Source organism: Dromiciops gliroides, chromosome 1, assembly GCF_019393635.1.
Source record: "Dromiciops gliroides isolate mDroGli1 chromosome 1, mDroGli1.pri, whole genome shotgun sequence".
Classification (NCBI taxonomy): Eukaryota; Metazoa; Chordata; class Mammalia; order Microbiotheria; family Microbiotheriidae; genus Dromiciops; species Dromiciops gliroides.
This window is the reverse complement of record NC_057861.1, coordinates 549,001,980-549,018,272: the sequence shown is the minus strand read 5'-3', so window position 1 is coordinate 549,018,272 and position 16,293 is coordinate 549,001,980. Positions and strand designations below refer to the sequence as shown.

Here is a 16,293-nt window from a genome sequence, read left to right as displayed (position 1 = left end):
TTTTAAAAAACATCTTTTCAAAAAGCTTTTAATATGTAGCATATCCTTTGATTATTGCAATTGCTTGTTTTTATAAAATTTGGCATTAAGTTCATGTGATTTTGACACATTCTTTAATTCTCCATCTTGAAACAACATTTTTCGCATTGGACATAATGTACCTTAGTCCATTTTTAAAAGCCCAACTTTGATTATAGGTCACATATTTTCTTTATAAAAAAACAACAACTTTTATTTGGCGTCATGGTTAGACTACTAGCAATCAACAGCATGGGTGCAAAAAATCTACACATAATTCTTTTGTTGGAATGCTTTACACTTTCCACAGAACAGAAACTAAAATAACTTGTTATACAGTCACAAATATAGTCCTGGTGGTTTTTTGTGGGTTTTTTTGACCATACATAAAAAAGAATCGTCCAAAACATGTCATTTTGTAGCTGCCAGTCCCTGCCACTATTGTACTTGGCTGAGTTCACAAATCTGTTGTAACCTATAGCTTCTATATCATTTCTCTAGTTCTCCAATTTTGCTAAGCTTTGTTACCTAACAGTAATTAAAATCTTCTGCCACTACTTCTACTACTGGAATTATGATAGGCACCTTAATTACATGACTTGCAATATATTGGCCATAATGACAAGAACTTCTGCCTACAAAATTTCTTCCCTTCATGTCCCAAGGTTTGAAGATTGTTGTAATTGCCAAAGTCATTGTAGCTTCTATCACTTCCAGACTTGTTTCTCCTCCCACTGCCAAAGCCATTGCCACCTCCACTGCTGTTATAACTGCCATAACTGCTACTGATGCCATAGCCACTGCTCTGGTCTCTCTAACCCTCTCTACCACTTCCATAGCATCTGCTTTCTCCAGAGTAAGCAAGCCATCTCCACCATAACCATCATGGTCAAATCCATTGTAACTACCTCCATCTTCATCCATATCCTATGCCACCACAACTGCTACCAAAACGATTGAGTGCTGAAATTTCTACTGTAATCAAAGTCACCATTTCCACCAAAGCCCCTTCCATGGCTATCACCAAAGTTCCCAAATGTCCCCTCTTTAATTACATAAAGTACTACTTCTTGTTTACACAAGGCTTTCCCTACTTTACAGTTGTGACTATTTACACTATGGTATTTTTGAATAACAATTTTATCCATTGTGCCTTGCTAAACCCTCTTCTTAACACTACTTAGCTCAGTCAGAATTTTAGTCATTGCAATCTTTCCTTATTATTCAACATAATCTCTTAAATGGTGTTCCTCAATGTCTCCTTTAATGCCACCTATACTTATTTTTTTTAGTTTTTGAGAATCCTTTCTTGAAGTATCTCTCTTTGATTCAGCACCTCTGCCATAGATTTTTATTAATCCTTGTATTCCTGGCTGCATCTACTTTGGCATAGGTAAAAAACCAAATCCCCTTGATTTCTTGGCATTTGGGTCCCTCATTACTATACAGTCTAGAAGCCTGACTCATTGCTCATATGACACTTTAAGACTCACATCTGAAGTCTTGGATCTTAAGACTCTAATGAAGAACTTTTGCTGCTTTTCAATCTTCTTGGGGGACTTTAATTCAACATGGCAAGAACAGTGACAGATACTACAGCAATCCTTTTTCAATTATGTTGAGGACATAAAGCAAGTCATAGATTTTTCAAGGGAATTTCAATCAGATGAGTTTCCAGGACAATGATGCATATATTTTTTAATATCTTGAAAAAAACTTAGCCTTTTGTGATATTTGATACATTGCAAAGTTGTGTTGCAGTATTCCATTTTGACAATTCAGCTTGGCAATTTCTACAATTCTGAATCAATTCTACTTCTCAGGATATCAGTATATTTATCAGAGTTCATCATGTCCTCAACAGGGACAAGATTACCATCACCCCTGAAATTTTAAAAAATCCCCAAAACATGGTTTGAGTAAGATGTTTTATAATCTGATAGAGATATGCCTATTTTAAGAGTCACCTGTACTTCTTCTAACAAGAGTTTTGCTACATTGCCTTTGTCCTTTAACTTTTGGGCTTGTGGTTATGACATTCTGTCATAGTTAAGAAAAAGTTTGTTACATTGCCATATCAATGTTATTTATACTGTTGATGGTGAGTAGTCATACATGCTGATTCTACCTGGAGTTCCTTGTCACGTAATATCTTTTCCTGGTTTCTGCAAACACTTTCTCATACCTGGGAGCTTTGGAGCTGAGTTTTGTCAGTAGAAATTACCTTTCTACAATATTCAGTAATCCAAACTTTGTGTTTTCTTGTCCACAAGAAGCTTTTTTATCTTCATGACAGCAATCAGCCACTGCTTTTGTCCCTGTGCTGTCCTTAAAACTTGGAGAAGTCTATGCCACTTTGCATAGTAATCTATAAAAATTCATCAATTTGTCAGTTCTTTATTAAGGACTTTGCTTATTCTTTAAACATTAAGTAAGTTGTGTTACAGCTCTATTTTGTTGATTCTTGGTGCTGTTTTCATTTTCAATTGCACTTTTCTTTGCACTTCGGTTCAACTGTTGTTATTTCATCATAATCTTGGATGATCCCTACTGAAATAGCTCTAACGGTCATTGAAGTGTGATTCTTAAGAGCTCCAACTATTGCACATTTTCTTGGAATAATAGCTTTCCTAAATAATGACATTTTAAAACACAACAAGAGACCAATGAGACATATTCATGATGTGAAATCTAGCACTTAACTGATAAAAGAAGTAAAAAAGGCAAGTTCCATCTGATTATATCTTGTCAGGTCAAAGGTCCTGAGTCAGCATAGCATCAGTAGAAGCACATATCCATGACTATTGCTCTCCTAAATTAAACCATATCAAAGTTATTGCTTGTCCCAAATAATATAAACACCACAAATATCACTATTGGCCAGAGAATGAGTAAATGAGGGAAAAAAAGGGAAATGTTCTGAATACAATAAAAATGTTATTATATGGGGGATGAGAATGGGACAAGAGGATATTTGAAGAAAACTCCACAGGAAAACAATAATTCTTTAATAACTATAACTAGAACCTCAGAAAACAGAAGGGAGTCACTACAAGAATCCTGAGTAGCTAGTTATATGACCTACGTAATAGAAAAGATTTAAAAGAAAAATGTAAGAGATGACATTAAAGCTCACACAGAGAAAAAAACAAAACATTGCTATTTTAGCACAGAAGTTGGAAAATTTTAGTAGAACACTGAATAAACCCCACTTTAAAAATATGGAGACAGAACTTAAAAATTGAGTGATACAAGTAATATGAGAACAAAGCCCAAACAATACAAAACTTTTAGAATAGTTGAGACATCTACAATTTTTTTTGGGGGGGGGTGAGGTAATTGGGGTTAAGTGACTTGCCCAGGATCACACAGCTAGCAAGTGTCAAGGGTCTGAGACCGGATTTGAACTTAGGTCCTCCTGAATCCAGGGCCAGTGCTTTATCCACTGTGCCACCTAGCTGCCCCAACATCTACAATTTTAAAAATTGACATGAAAATCAGGACTCAGAAAATTTAAAAATAATTAGCTTCCTGGACAAACATGATGAAAGAAACAACCTCTTAATATCATATTTTATAAAAGTGTGTTAGAAGATTTTCTGGAAATATTAAAACCAGGGAGTTAAGTATAGCTAGAAAGAATGTCAAGTACACCATGGGCAATGAAGACCATATTGAAGACACTCAGAAATGTGATTGCAAAGCTCTCAACCTCCCTAGCACAAGAAAAATTTGCCAGAAGTCACGAAGAGACATCATTGCCAAGGGACTTCAGTCAGATTCAGCATGCATGACTACTCTCCACACATATATATGTACATATATGTATATATATTTATGTGTGTATACACACATATGCATGCACACATTAAAATGGAGGTGCAACAAGCCTCTCATTAAATATAACAGTATAAGTTATTACCATAATGTCAAAGTTAAAAGACAAATACCTCCTTTCTGATAACAGCTGATAAGTTGTCTTTTGGGGGATATATTTTACAAGGATTTTTCTTGTATCAGAAGAAAATGCCTCAATATATACTTTTTAAAATGGTATCATAAAGCTAGGCTTTGAAATAATTTGGAGATTCACAGGAGAATGGGGAGAGAATTTTAGGAAAGATAAATGGCATGAACAACGCTACAGTTGGGAAAACTGCAAGGAGTGTTTATGAAATGGTGACTAGATCAGCCTAGTTGCATCAATAGTTTGTGTAGGATATCAGACTAGAAAGCAGAAGATAAGTTTGAGCATTTAAGGCTTGCTCACAGGCCAAATCTAAATGGATCCCATAAATCAAAGTTTGGGGTCCAGGCTTTTTTGTTGTTCTCCTGATGAATAACCTCTTTTCAAGTTGCGCATGTAATTTTTTGCTTTGGACAGAAACCATCTTAGCTACATTCAATGAAAATGCAGGGGTTTGTAAATGTGAATTGCTAATGTGCTATAATCATAGCAAACATCTGTTTTGCACTTTGAGGTTTACAAAATGATATGTGTGTGTATGTATGTATGTATGTATGTATGTATGTATGTATATGTATATATGTGTGTTTGAAGATGATTGGCTGAGGAACAGAAGAATATCAGGGACAGAAAGGTCAGGATTCAGATAGATAGGAGGAGGTACATATAAACAAACAAGAGGTAATCAGAGAAGGTAAGCCAAGAAAAAGTGATTGGAAAAAGGTTAAAAGATAAGACAGGGATGAGTCATATGTTTGTCCTCTTGTTGTCCCATTAATGATAAATGGTTTATCTCATTTGTTCAAACAGATTTATCTCATAAGTCCAGGTTGGATATTTTTCAAACATTATATAAAATCAAAACTCTGTGAGTCCAATGACTCTCCAAAGCATTTCCTTAGATCACTTGTTGAACATTCATATGAATGACAAAATTAAGCAAACTCTTCTCTTTTATATTAAATGATAATCTTAACAAAGGGATCATGTGCTGATCATGGTGTCCCCATGATGCTAAATTATCTCATCAGTTTTTGCAAATGAACTGTTAGAGAGAGAGAGAGAGAGAGAGAGAGAGAGAGAGAGAGAGAGAAAGAAAGAAAGAAAGAAAGAAAGAAAGAAAGAAAGAAAGAAAGAAAGAAAGAAAGAAAGAAAGAAAGAGGAAAAAGAAAGAAAAATTTCTCACTGTTGATTACATTCTCCTCTTGGATATTCTCTTCTCTCTGTATTTTATACCTGGGAAAGACCTTAATTTAGAAAGTCCAAGGTCACCCACTATGTCATAGGCCATTGTCAATTGTCTTGATTTTGTTTTGCTACTGAACTTTGATGACTCAGGAGGAAAGCAATTCACACATAAATCAAGACATCATGCCCATGATGTCATTGGTCTTCTTCAAGAATGAAGGATCATCAGGGGCAGCTAGGTGGTGCAGTGGATAAAGCACTGGCCCTGGATTCAGGGGGACTTGAGTTCGAATCCTACCTCAGACACTTGATACTTACTAGATGTGTGACCCTGGGCAAGTTACTTAACCCTCATTGCCCTGAAAAAAAAAATGAAGGATCATCAACATTATTCTTTCCTCATTCTCCTCAATATTTGACTGCTTCTTCTAAGACTCCTTTTGTGGCTCTTCTTATATATCATTCCCAATAATGGTTGGTTGTTATCCCCTGAGGCTCTTTCCTGTATCCTTTTATAATTTTGCACTGTTCTTTCTCACCGAATAATCCCATTAGGTTCCATGGATTCATGTATCATCTCTATTCAGATGATTCCCAGATTTAGCTTCATGAATCTAGGATCTGGATCCTCCTGGATCTTTCTTCTAAACTACAGCCCTACATCATCTACCTTTTAGACATCTTGAACTAGATACCCAGAAAGCATTTCAAAAGCAACTTGTTAGGGCAGCTAGGTGGCACAGTGGATAGAGCACCGGCCCTGGAGTCAGGAGGACCTGAGTTCAAATCCGGCCTCAGCCACTTAACACTTACTAGCTATGTGACCCTGGGCAAGTCACTTAACCCCAATTGCCTCACCAAAAAAAAAAAAAGCAACTTGTCCAAAATTGAACTCATTATCTTTCCTCAAAAAACTATTTCTTCTTCTGAACTTTACTATTACTACCCAGGGCACCACCATTTCCCCAATGACTTAGGCTCACAACCTCTTTTATATAGCCCATAAATGCAATTTTGTGTGTGTGTGCCAAATCTTGTTTCTACTTTCACATCAACTTGCCTTTAAGCTTGGCTACACAGTTGATAGATCGCTGGGCCTGGAATTAGGAAGACCTGGGTTCAAATCTGACCTTAACACATTTCAAAGGAACCTGGAAGGACTTACATGAACTGATGCTTAGTGAGATGAACAGAACCAGGAGAACATTGTACACAGTATCAACAACGTTGTGTGTTGACCAGCTGTGATAGACTTGACTCTTCTCAACAATACAATGGTCCAAGATAATTACAAGGGACTCATGATGGAAAATGCTTTCCAAATCCAGAAAAAAGAATGTGGAATTTAGATACAGATTGAACCAAACTGTTTCTACTTTTTTGTTTTTCTTTTTTGAGGTTTTTCCCTTTTGTTCTGATTCTTCTTTCACAGCATGACTAATGCATAAATATGTTTAATGTGATTGTACATATATAACCTATTTCAAATCACTTGCTGTCTTGGGGGGGAGGGAAGGGAGGTAGAAAAATTTAGAAATGGAAATCATATAAAAACAAATGTTGAAAACTATCTCTACATGTAACTTGAAAATAATAAAAATACTTTTATGATTTAAAAAAAAATCTGACCTTAGGCACTTGCTAGTGACATACCCTTGGAAAATCACAACCTCTGCCTGACTCAGTTTCCGTAAGTATAAAATGTGCATAATAATAGCACCTACCTCTCAGGATTTTTGTGAGCATCAAATGAGATAATATTTGTGAAGTGCTTAGCACAATACCTGGTATAGAGTAGGTGGTTAATAAATGCTTGTTTCCTTCCTTCCTTCCTTCCTTCCTTCCTTCCTTCTTTCCATCCTTTCTCTTTACTCATGGGCATTACTTTAGTTCAAGCCCCCATCACCTCTTATGTAGACTATTACAATAATTGACTTCTACATAGTTTCCCTGCCTTGTCTGTCCTCGCCATCATCTACTTAGCTGGTAAAGTGATTTTCTAAACCATAGTATGTTTTACCATGTCAGTACCCAATATACTTGAGGGCCTTCTATTTCTCTCCAAATGAAATATAAGATCTTCTATTTGGCATTTTAATGTCCTTGATGTCAACTCCCTTCCCACCTTTTTCTTAAGGGTTCTATTCTACTTAAAACCTTTTCCTCCTCAAAAGGTATGTAAATGGGTATTATTTTCTATTATTAGGAAATCAGCCCTATTTTCTCTTATTAGCATATCTGGTTTTTTTTTCCATATTCCAATAGATCAGGCAATTTAGGGACTATGTTATTCCTGACTATGTTATGAATTATTTTGTAACTCTGTTCTTTAATTTTTCTTCTCAATATTCTTATTGTGTCCTTTAAAAAACTTCTTGGGACCCACTTCTAAAATGAGGTCACCTGTGAGTTTCCATATCAAAAACATCATAATACTTATAAATTGTGTCAACCTTTATTTTTTAAATTAATGGTGATATACAAATTTCATTTAATAAACAATAATAAGTAAATCAGTAAACATGCTGCATATACAATAATAAACAATGAAGTAATAGTTATGTGCAATTAATATGTATGAAATAAAACCATAAAACAAGCAAATTAATGTCATTAATCATCAGTGCCACAATCAGGCACTCTGTGTTTATGATTACCATAAGTTTATAATGAGAAAATACCTATTGAAAAGAAAAAAAAAGTCACATTTTGTGCATGTAAGTCTCCATGTGTAACTAGTTCTTGGTTATGAGAAAAGGGATGCCCAGTCGCCTGACAGTAAGGATATTGAAGAGAATTATTGTCAAGAGGAGACAATTCCTCTTTTAGAAGGGCCAAACCTAGGTACCCTACTGTAAAAAGAGGTCATGCCTATAGGCAAAAAAGGGGAAAGTGCTCTGAGGTGTATGAGGATGCAATAACACTGGGCATTGCAGAGAGAAATCTTAAGTCAGAGAAAGGAAGATTCTCTATGAAAACAAAATGTCCTTCTGCAGAACAAACATGGGAAATATTGGGCAACATGGCAAGACAACTAGAAAATGGACAGGTATCTGAGTTAGGAAAGGACCTTCTTTCATTTGATTCAAACAACTGATAGGAATAGCTGCAGAGGGGGACAGAACCAAGATGGTGGAGGAAAGGCTGTCAGTCCCCCAAGCTCCTGAAAACCTGTCAGCACACTCCAAAAATAATGCCATAAGACAACCCCTGGAGCAACCTAACTCACATAAGAACAGAGAGACTATTTTCCAGCCAAAGATGGCTTAATTAAGTGACTGGGATCACCTGCTGTTCAGACTGAGAGAGGAGCTTGTCAGGTGGTGTGGACTCAGCCTGGGACAGAAATCGCCTCCAGGGCCTTGTAGTCTTCAGCATCAGAAGCTTCTCCTGATGCTCAGCTCCTGGACCTATAAGGGGATTCAGTGATTGGCCAGGGTGAAGTGGCTGAGGTCTCTGCTGGAGTTGGGGTGAAGTGCCCTGGTTCTGAACCTGTGGTCCAACTCTAATGGTGGTGGCACAGTGGGGGAGGAGCACAGGCATGCCAAACTTCTGACTGTAGAGAATCATATTTCAATCAGACATCTGATTCTGAGTTGATATGGGTAGGCAAAGAAAGCAGCAGACAATAGAAAGCTTTTTGGGAGGCAAGGTAGATCAGAAGATCTACCCTCAGAAGAAGATAATAACAAAGTCAAAGCTCCAACATCCAAAGCTTTCAATAAAAAATATGAATTGGTCTCAGGCCATGGAAGCATTCAAAAAGGACTTTGAAGAGAAAGTAGGGAAGGTAGAAGGAAGATTTAGAGAGGTGGAGGAAAGAATGGAAAGAGAAATGAGAATGATGCAGGAGAGTCGTGAGAAAAAAGTGAACAGCTTGAAAAGCCAAATGGGAAAGGAGATACAAAAGCTCTCTGAAGAAAATTATTTCCTAAGAAATAGGATTGAACAAATGGAAGCTAGTGATTTTATGAAAAATCAAGACACAGTAAAGCAAATACAAATGAATAAAAAATAGAGTGCAATATGAAATATCTCCTTGGAAAAACAGCTGACCTGGAAAATAGATCCAGGAGAGATAATTTGAAAATCATTGGACTACCTGAAAACCATGACCAAAATAAGAGTTTAGACATCACCTTCAAAGAGATTGTCAGGGGAAATTGCCTTGATATTGTAGAAGCAGAAGACAAAACAGAAATTGAAAGAATCCACCAATCACTTCCTGAAAGAAATCCCAAAAGGAAAATTTCCAGGAATATTATGGAGAAAATATTGCAAGCAGCTAGAAAAAAGGAATTCAAATACTATGGATCTACAGTAAGGATAACACAAAATCTAGCAGGATCCACATTAAAGGACCAGAGGGCATGGGATATGATATTCCAGAGGGCAAAGGAACTGGGACTACAGCCAAAAATCACCTACTTAGCAAAACTGAGTATAATCTTTCAGGGGGGAAAATGGAACTTCAATGAAAAAGAGGACTTTCAGGCATTCATGATGAAAAGACCTGAAATGAATAAAAAATTTGATTTTCAAATACAAGACTCCTGAGAAGCATAAAAAGGTAAACAGGAAAAAGAAATCAGGAGTGATATTAAAAGGTTAAACTGTTTACATTTCTACATGGGAAGATAATACTTCTAACTCATAATAACTTTCTCAGTATTAGGGCAGCTGAAAGGAATATACTTAGATAGAGGGCACAGGTGTGAATTGAATATGAAGGGATGATATCTGTAAAGCATTCATTTTTTGTTTATATTTGTTTTTTTGTGGGGCAGGCAGAGTGGGGTAGCTTACATCTGGGGTTGGATGAGGGCTTGGGGCCTCCTGGGTCCAGGGCTAGGGCTTTGTCCACTGTGTCACCTAGCTGACCCATGATGACATCTTTAAAATAAAGTTAAGGGTTAAAAGGAATGCACTAGAAGAAAGAGAAAGGGATATGTGGGCTGAGAAAAGTAGCTCACATAAAAGAAACAAGAAAAAGCTTATGGAGTGGAGGGGAAGATGGGGAAAGAGCGGGGGAGTGAGTGAACCTTACTCTCATTAGAATTGCCTCAATGAGGGAATAGCATACACACTCAAATGGGTATAGTAATATATTTTTCCCTGAGGGAAAGTGGGAGGGGAAGGAGATAAGGGGTGGGGGAGAGAAGTGAAGGAAGGGAGGGCAGATTGGGGGAAGGGCAGAAAAAAGCAAAACACTTTTGAGGAGGGTTGGGGTGAAGGAAGATAGAAAATAGAGTAAATATCAAGGGGTACAAATAAGATGGAGGGTAATACAGTTAGCAATAGTAACTGTGAAAGAAATGATGAGCAGGATGATATCAGAAGTATGTATAAAAAGTGCAAACCATCAACTGAGGAAGAACTGATGGTATCTGAATACAAATTGAAGTATAATTTTGTAGCTCCTCTTTCTAAAGTTATTTTTTTCTATTTTCTTTCACAACCTGACTAATGTGAAGATGTTTTGCATAACTGTACCTGTATGACTTATATTGAATTGCTGGATTTCATAGAGAGGGTTGAGGAGGGAGGGAGGAAGAAAATTTAGAACACATTTAAAAAGTAATGTGAAAAAAATTGTTTTTATTTTTTAAAAATATAACTTGGGGAAAATTCTACTTAAAATGAAAATTTAAAGGAAAAAAAATGTTCTCCACATCCAGAAAAAAGAACTGTGGATTTTGAATGTAGATTGAACAATATTGTTTCTACTTTGGGGCTGCTTTTTTTCTTTTTTTTCTTTTTTTTGAGGTTTTCCCTTGGTGTTCTGATTCTTCTTTCACAATATGACTAATGCAGAAATATGTTTAATGTATTGTACATATATAACTTATACCAGATTGATTTCTGTCTTAGGGATGGGGGACAGAATGGAGGGAGGGAGAAAATTTTGGAGCTAAAATCTTTTGAAAGCAAATGTTGAAAACTCTTTACATTCAGCTGGAAAGCAATAAAATACTTTTATGATAAAAAAAAAAAGAAAAGAAAAAAGAAAGAGCTGCAGAGGTAGGCATGTCCAAGTGCTGATTGTGAAAATTTCACTGTGAGCATTTAGCTCCTTGGAATTGGTAAAAGATATAAATCAGGACTTGATTCATTGTTTTGTTGATTATGCAGATAGATTTAAAGTGTTGGAGAGAATGCTAAGAATGCAGATTAAACAGAAAAAAAATATCTTCCATATATATATTTTTGGCGGGGAGATCCAGTTATGCATTTACCCACATATTCTTAGAAGCAGGGTACCACTAAGGAGAAAAAAACAGGCAGAGGAAGCCCTGAGCTAAGCAATGAAACAATAAAGTGGACAAAATTGGACTCTTTAAATTTGTTATGTACTTAACTAATTGTGTTGTAGAATGTACCTGCTAGTACATATAACAGTTGGAATCTGATGGTCCTCTAGATATTACCTTACAATAAATGGCATTTTATTTTTCAGGTCCATCAGAGAATCCCCTGGGATATATATAGTAGACAAAAATTATCTTTTCTCATATTTTCTCATTGTCTCCTATATAGAGCAGTTTAGTCTTGAGGTTGGACTTTTGTAATTTAATTTAAAATTTTATTTCACATGTAACGCTGTGTGGTAAAAATTATTTGTGGTAAAGATTAATATTCCTGTTTTTAGCTAACTCATTTGGGAGGGGCCACACCTGGCCCACCCCAAGGTTACATATGCTACTGAGCTCAGAAAGGCAGCTTTTGAAGGACCTCCCCTTTAGGGGAAGGAGAGATTGAATGCTCCCTGAAGGGAGGCAGGCTGCTTCTGAAATGCTAGGCATCTTCTGGAACTCGATCTTTTTATTTCTGGGCCCTTGTGCTGGCGGCACATGTTCATGCTCTGTCTGGGGACTGCTGTCCTGGTGGCATGTGAGCAACCTTAGACTGGCAGGCTGTTCAGCTGTTTGGTGAGTTTACTTACAGAAAACCCTAAATTCCTTTGAACTAGCTAAATTAGAAAACAATCTGGAGATTGTGTAGGCTGAGTTTAGAGTTAAGAATATCTATCTGTATTTCTATTTTCCTATTTCCTTATCTTTGATTTTTATTAGTTTCACCTTTGTTGTTTAATTAATTCCCAAGTAATAAAATCTGATCCTTTTGTGAACTAAAGCTTAGAGACTGCTTTTCTCATTGGCCTGGGAAAAATATCTAAAAGGGCAGTTCAGAGCAGAGGGAGAACCTAAAAGGTCCCTCATATTTCCGGGACCCTAATATTAAGGTGAGTTACCCAAATAACACTCCATATATCAAATTTTGGCCCTCACAAGTTAATCAGTCAATACTTAATAGAATTCATTCAGGCCATTCACTGGAAGGTCAAATACTGAAGCTGAAGTTTAAATACTTTGGCCACATAATGAGAAAACAGGACTCGTTGGAAAAGACACTGATGTTGGGAAAGATTGAAGGAAAAGGAGACCACAGAGGATGAAGTGGGTAGTTAGTGTGATAGAAACAATGAACATGGACTTGAACAGATTTCAAGAGATAGGAGAGGATAGAAAAGCCTGGTGTGCTATGAACCATGGATAATACACTATGACTAGGTGGGATTTAAACCAGAAATGTAGGACTGGTTAAAAACAAAACAAAGGGGGTGGGGGTAATGTGCTTCATTATTATTCCTCTATAGTCATAGTTGGTTATGGCATTGATCCTAGTTCTTGTTTTTCAAATCTTTTTTTTTCAATGTTGTTATAGTATAAATTCCCACCCCCCTTTTTTTTTAGCGTTTTCCTCTTTATTTGAGGATATATTCCTCTTATTTATTTTTGAAATGCTGTTCTAGTAATAATATTGTTGGATCATAGATTGTATATAGTTTAGTAACTTTTATAGGTATAGTTTCAAATTTCTTTCCAAAATGGTTGAACCAATGACTTAACTTTAGCAAGAGAAAATTAGTGTCTGTCTTCCCAAAACTCTTCCACTTGTTGTCATTTCCTTTTTTTTTGTCATCTTTGTCAATATTATAGGTGTAAAGAGAAAGCTTAGAGTTATTTTAATGTGTATTTGTGCAATAGTAATTGATTTGTAGCATTTTTTTATGTGTGTTAACTTTGCTTTCTTTTTTCTTTTTTGAATCTATTCTTATCCTTTTACTTATTGAGAGATGTGTCTTTTACTCTTAAAATCCTAACATAATTATCATGGATTACGTAATCATCATTATCATATTAATCCAATAAGCATTTGTTAAGCACCTAGGATGTGCAAGGTAGTGTTGGGAACTAATGTTGCAAAGACAAAAACAGAAATGTACTTGTCTTCAAGGAGCTTGTGTTAAAATGGAGGATAATACAATTGGCCAGAAAATATTAGCATCAGTATTCATGTTCCATATCTTGATTTCTGATTGGAATCAAGATAATAATTATGCTTTTTTACTAATCACAGAACATTTGATTGGGTTTTAAGAATTTATGCTCATAAATTCTCTGTCATCACAAAATGTGTGCTGCTTGTTTAAAAGATTATTTTAACAACTTCTGTGTAATTCTTACTTCTAATTTAGCTTTAACCCATAAAAAACCCTATCATAACTCTAAAATATCTCCCCAGTCACCATATACCCACATATTTCACTTCATATATGTATAGATGTAGATGAAAATAAATATGCATAAGGGGCAGCTAGGTGGTGCAGTGGAAAGAGCACCAGCCCTGGATTCAGGAGGACCCGAGTTCAAATCTGACCTCAGAAACTTAACACTTACTAGCTCTGTGACCCTGGGCAAGTCACTTAACCCCAATTGCCCCCCCCAAAAAAAGAGGTAAACATGCATATATAGAGATATGAACATACACAGAATTTTTTTCTTTATAACTACAATTTCCTTGTGGTTATGGGTCTTATAACACCTCCATTTCTTTTCATAATTTGTCATCCTGCTCTTAACTATAAACCTATATACACATTCCAGAACTTAGCTTCCTGATGTACTTCTATTTTCTCCCATTGGTCCAAGCCTATTACCAAAGGTCATTTCTTATTAACCCCAGAGCCACAGTATTCTTTTACGAAATAGGAAACTGAGGCCCAGAAAGGATTAGTGATTTTATCAGGGTGAAAACTTCAACTAGAACCCAAGTGTCCTATATCCTAATTTACAGTTCTCTCTACTATATCATGTTTCCTTTCCCATTGACTTTAACTCAATTCACAAATTCTATCATATCCTTAAAGCCTGAAGATTTCAGCAAAAAATAAAATTATTTTGCCATTCTAATCTATAATCCTCTGAATTGCTGAACTAATCAATGAATTCTACTCCAATCCCTCACCAGTTTACACATGATGAATTCTCCTCAATCCACATTCAGTGCAGAGGATAGTTCAAATCAGCGGGTCAACTTGCCTCAACTTTATGAGAAATCAAGCAAACTTCCCTCCATCTATTGAAAAACCCATGTCCAAGTCCCTGGTAGCAAGTCAAATCATTATTTGGCAATGCTCAGAAGAGTCTGAAGCTAATCATTCAGCTTTGTTTCATTAGCCCTGCTGTAATGTAACAAAGCTAATGCAGTGAGAAGCAGCAAGTGAGGCCTCTGCCATGGAAGGAGTTCCTTTCACTTTAGCAATGAAAATTAAATGTGGAAATAATTCCCTGATCCTTTTTGGAATATTACCGTGCTATTAAATAGGCTAAGACTATTAAAAAGTAATGACATGAAATTGCATGCATCATTATTTTAAGAGAGATTGAATGAGAATATACTGTCGATCTGCTCTACTCCTTGCCTAATCCTGGGTTTAAGCATTCTGATGTGCACATCTATTGTACTCACAAAATGTCAGCTCCTGTCTCAAAGAGAATGTGGTTTCTCAGAAAATGGACAGACAAGCTCTCGTCAAAACAATTCTATTATTTTGATCAGGCTTTCATTAGTGCTAAGCCAACAATGACTGATGGAAACGACATGTGGGACTCAGAAGACACAAACTGAGCCCGTCTTAGGTGGAAATGGGCACCTGACTAAATGGATATGGCCTTTTCTGCTTAATGCATGTTGAGTTGCCTACCTTGGATGTCAAAATTGAATTCCAGAGGAGAAGTAATACCAACTTGGACACACCATTTGTTGGGACTCTTCATCCTGGTGGTTCTGAGATCAGTCAGAATCAAAGATCTCTTAGGCAAGATTAGATACTTCCAGCTGTTTTGGGTACTAAGCAATCAGCTGGTCCAAAGAGGCTGATTAAAGTAAGTTGGGGTCCAGAATTGTATACTTCCAGCTATTAATGGTGAACAAACTATAACAAAGTAGTTTCTGAATGGAAGAGGAGAATTTTGTGTCTGATTCCATTGATGGGAGGAGTCTTGACAAGGAAATTCCCTCCAATGATTTAGTGACTGCTCTGTAATTTAGAATCTTGGAGAATTTTTGGTGGCTTTGTCTGATTTAGCAATTTGGTTGTGGTCACACAGCCAGGCTGTATCAGAAGCAGGATCTGAACCCAGGTCTCCCTAAGCTCCAAAGCCAGCCATCTATTCCCTACATCAAGCTGTCCCTTTGGTTCCTGAATTGCCACTCCCAAAGCTAATCTATTGCCACAGGGATTTTGGAAGAGAAAATTAATGTTAACTTTGAATGCCTTTGTTTGTTTTTGTCTGATGTGTCATCCTGATGAAGTAAACACTTTCATATAGGCTACATCTGTCTTTATTTTTATATTCACTAAACTATTCCCATAAAATACAATGAATATCTTAACCCTCTCCCTACCAGAAACAGCTTTAGTTATGTAGAATCAAACCTAGAAGCTTTTCTTAACCTTGACACTAAGTTGCTATTTGTGGAGGTTCTGGAAAGCTAGATGAGGAGCTTCTAAGAAAGCATCTTTGTTGCACCAGATGTCTATTCTGTTCCTAAATGATGTTCTGACAATATTCAGTCTGAAACATATCAACTAGTAACTAACTTCCTTTCCATTGTGATTTCTGGCTCCTAGGTGTATATTTCAGGAATCACAAAATCTTAAGAGGACCTTAGAGACCAGTCCAATTTGTACAAGAGTCTCTCCTATAACATCCCAAGCAAGTAGTGATTGCCTCAATTCAGCACCTACAAAGATGTGGAGCCTACTGCCTCCC

At 36.4% G+C, this 16,293-nt stretch overlaps 1 pseudogene; it reads right to left on the bottom strand.

Annotated features, from left to right (window-relative positions):
* Positions 1-962: 962 nt before the first annotated feature.
* LOC122751550 lies at positions 963-6,882 on the bottom strand (annotated as a pseudogene).
* Positions 6,883-16,293: the final 9,411 nt, after the last annotated feature.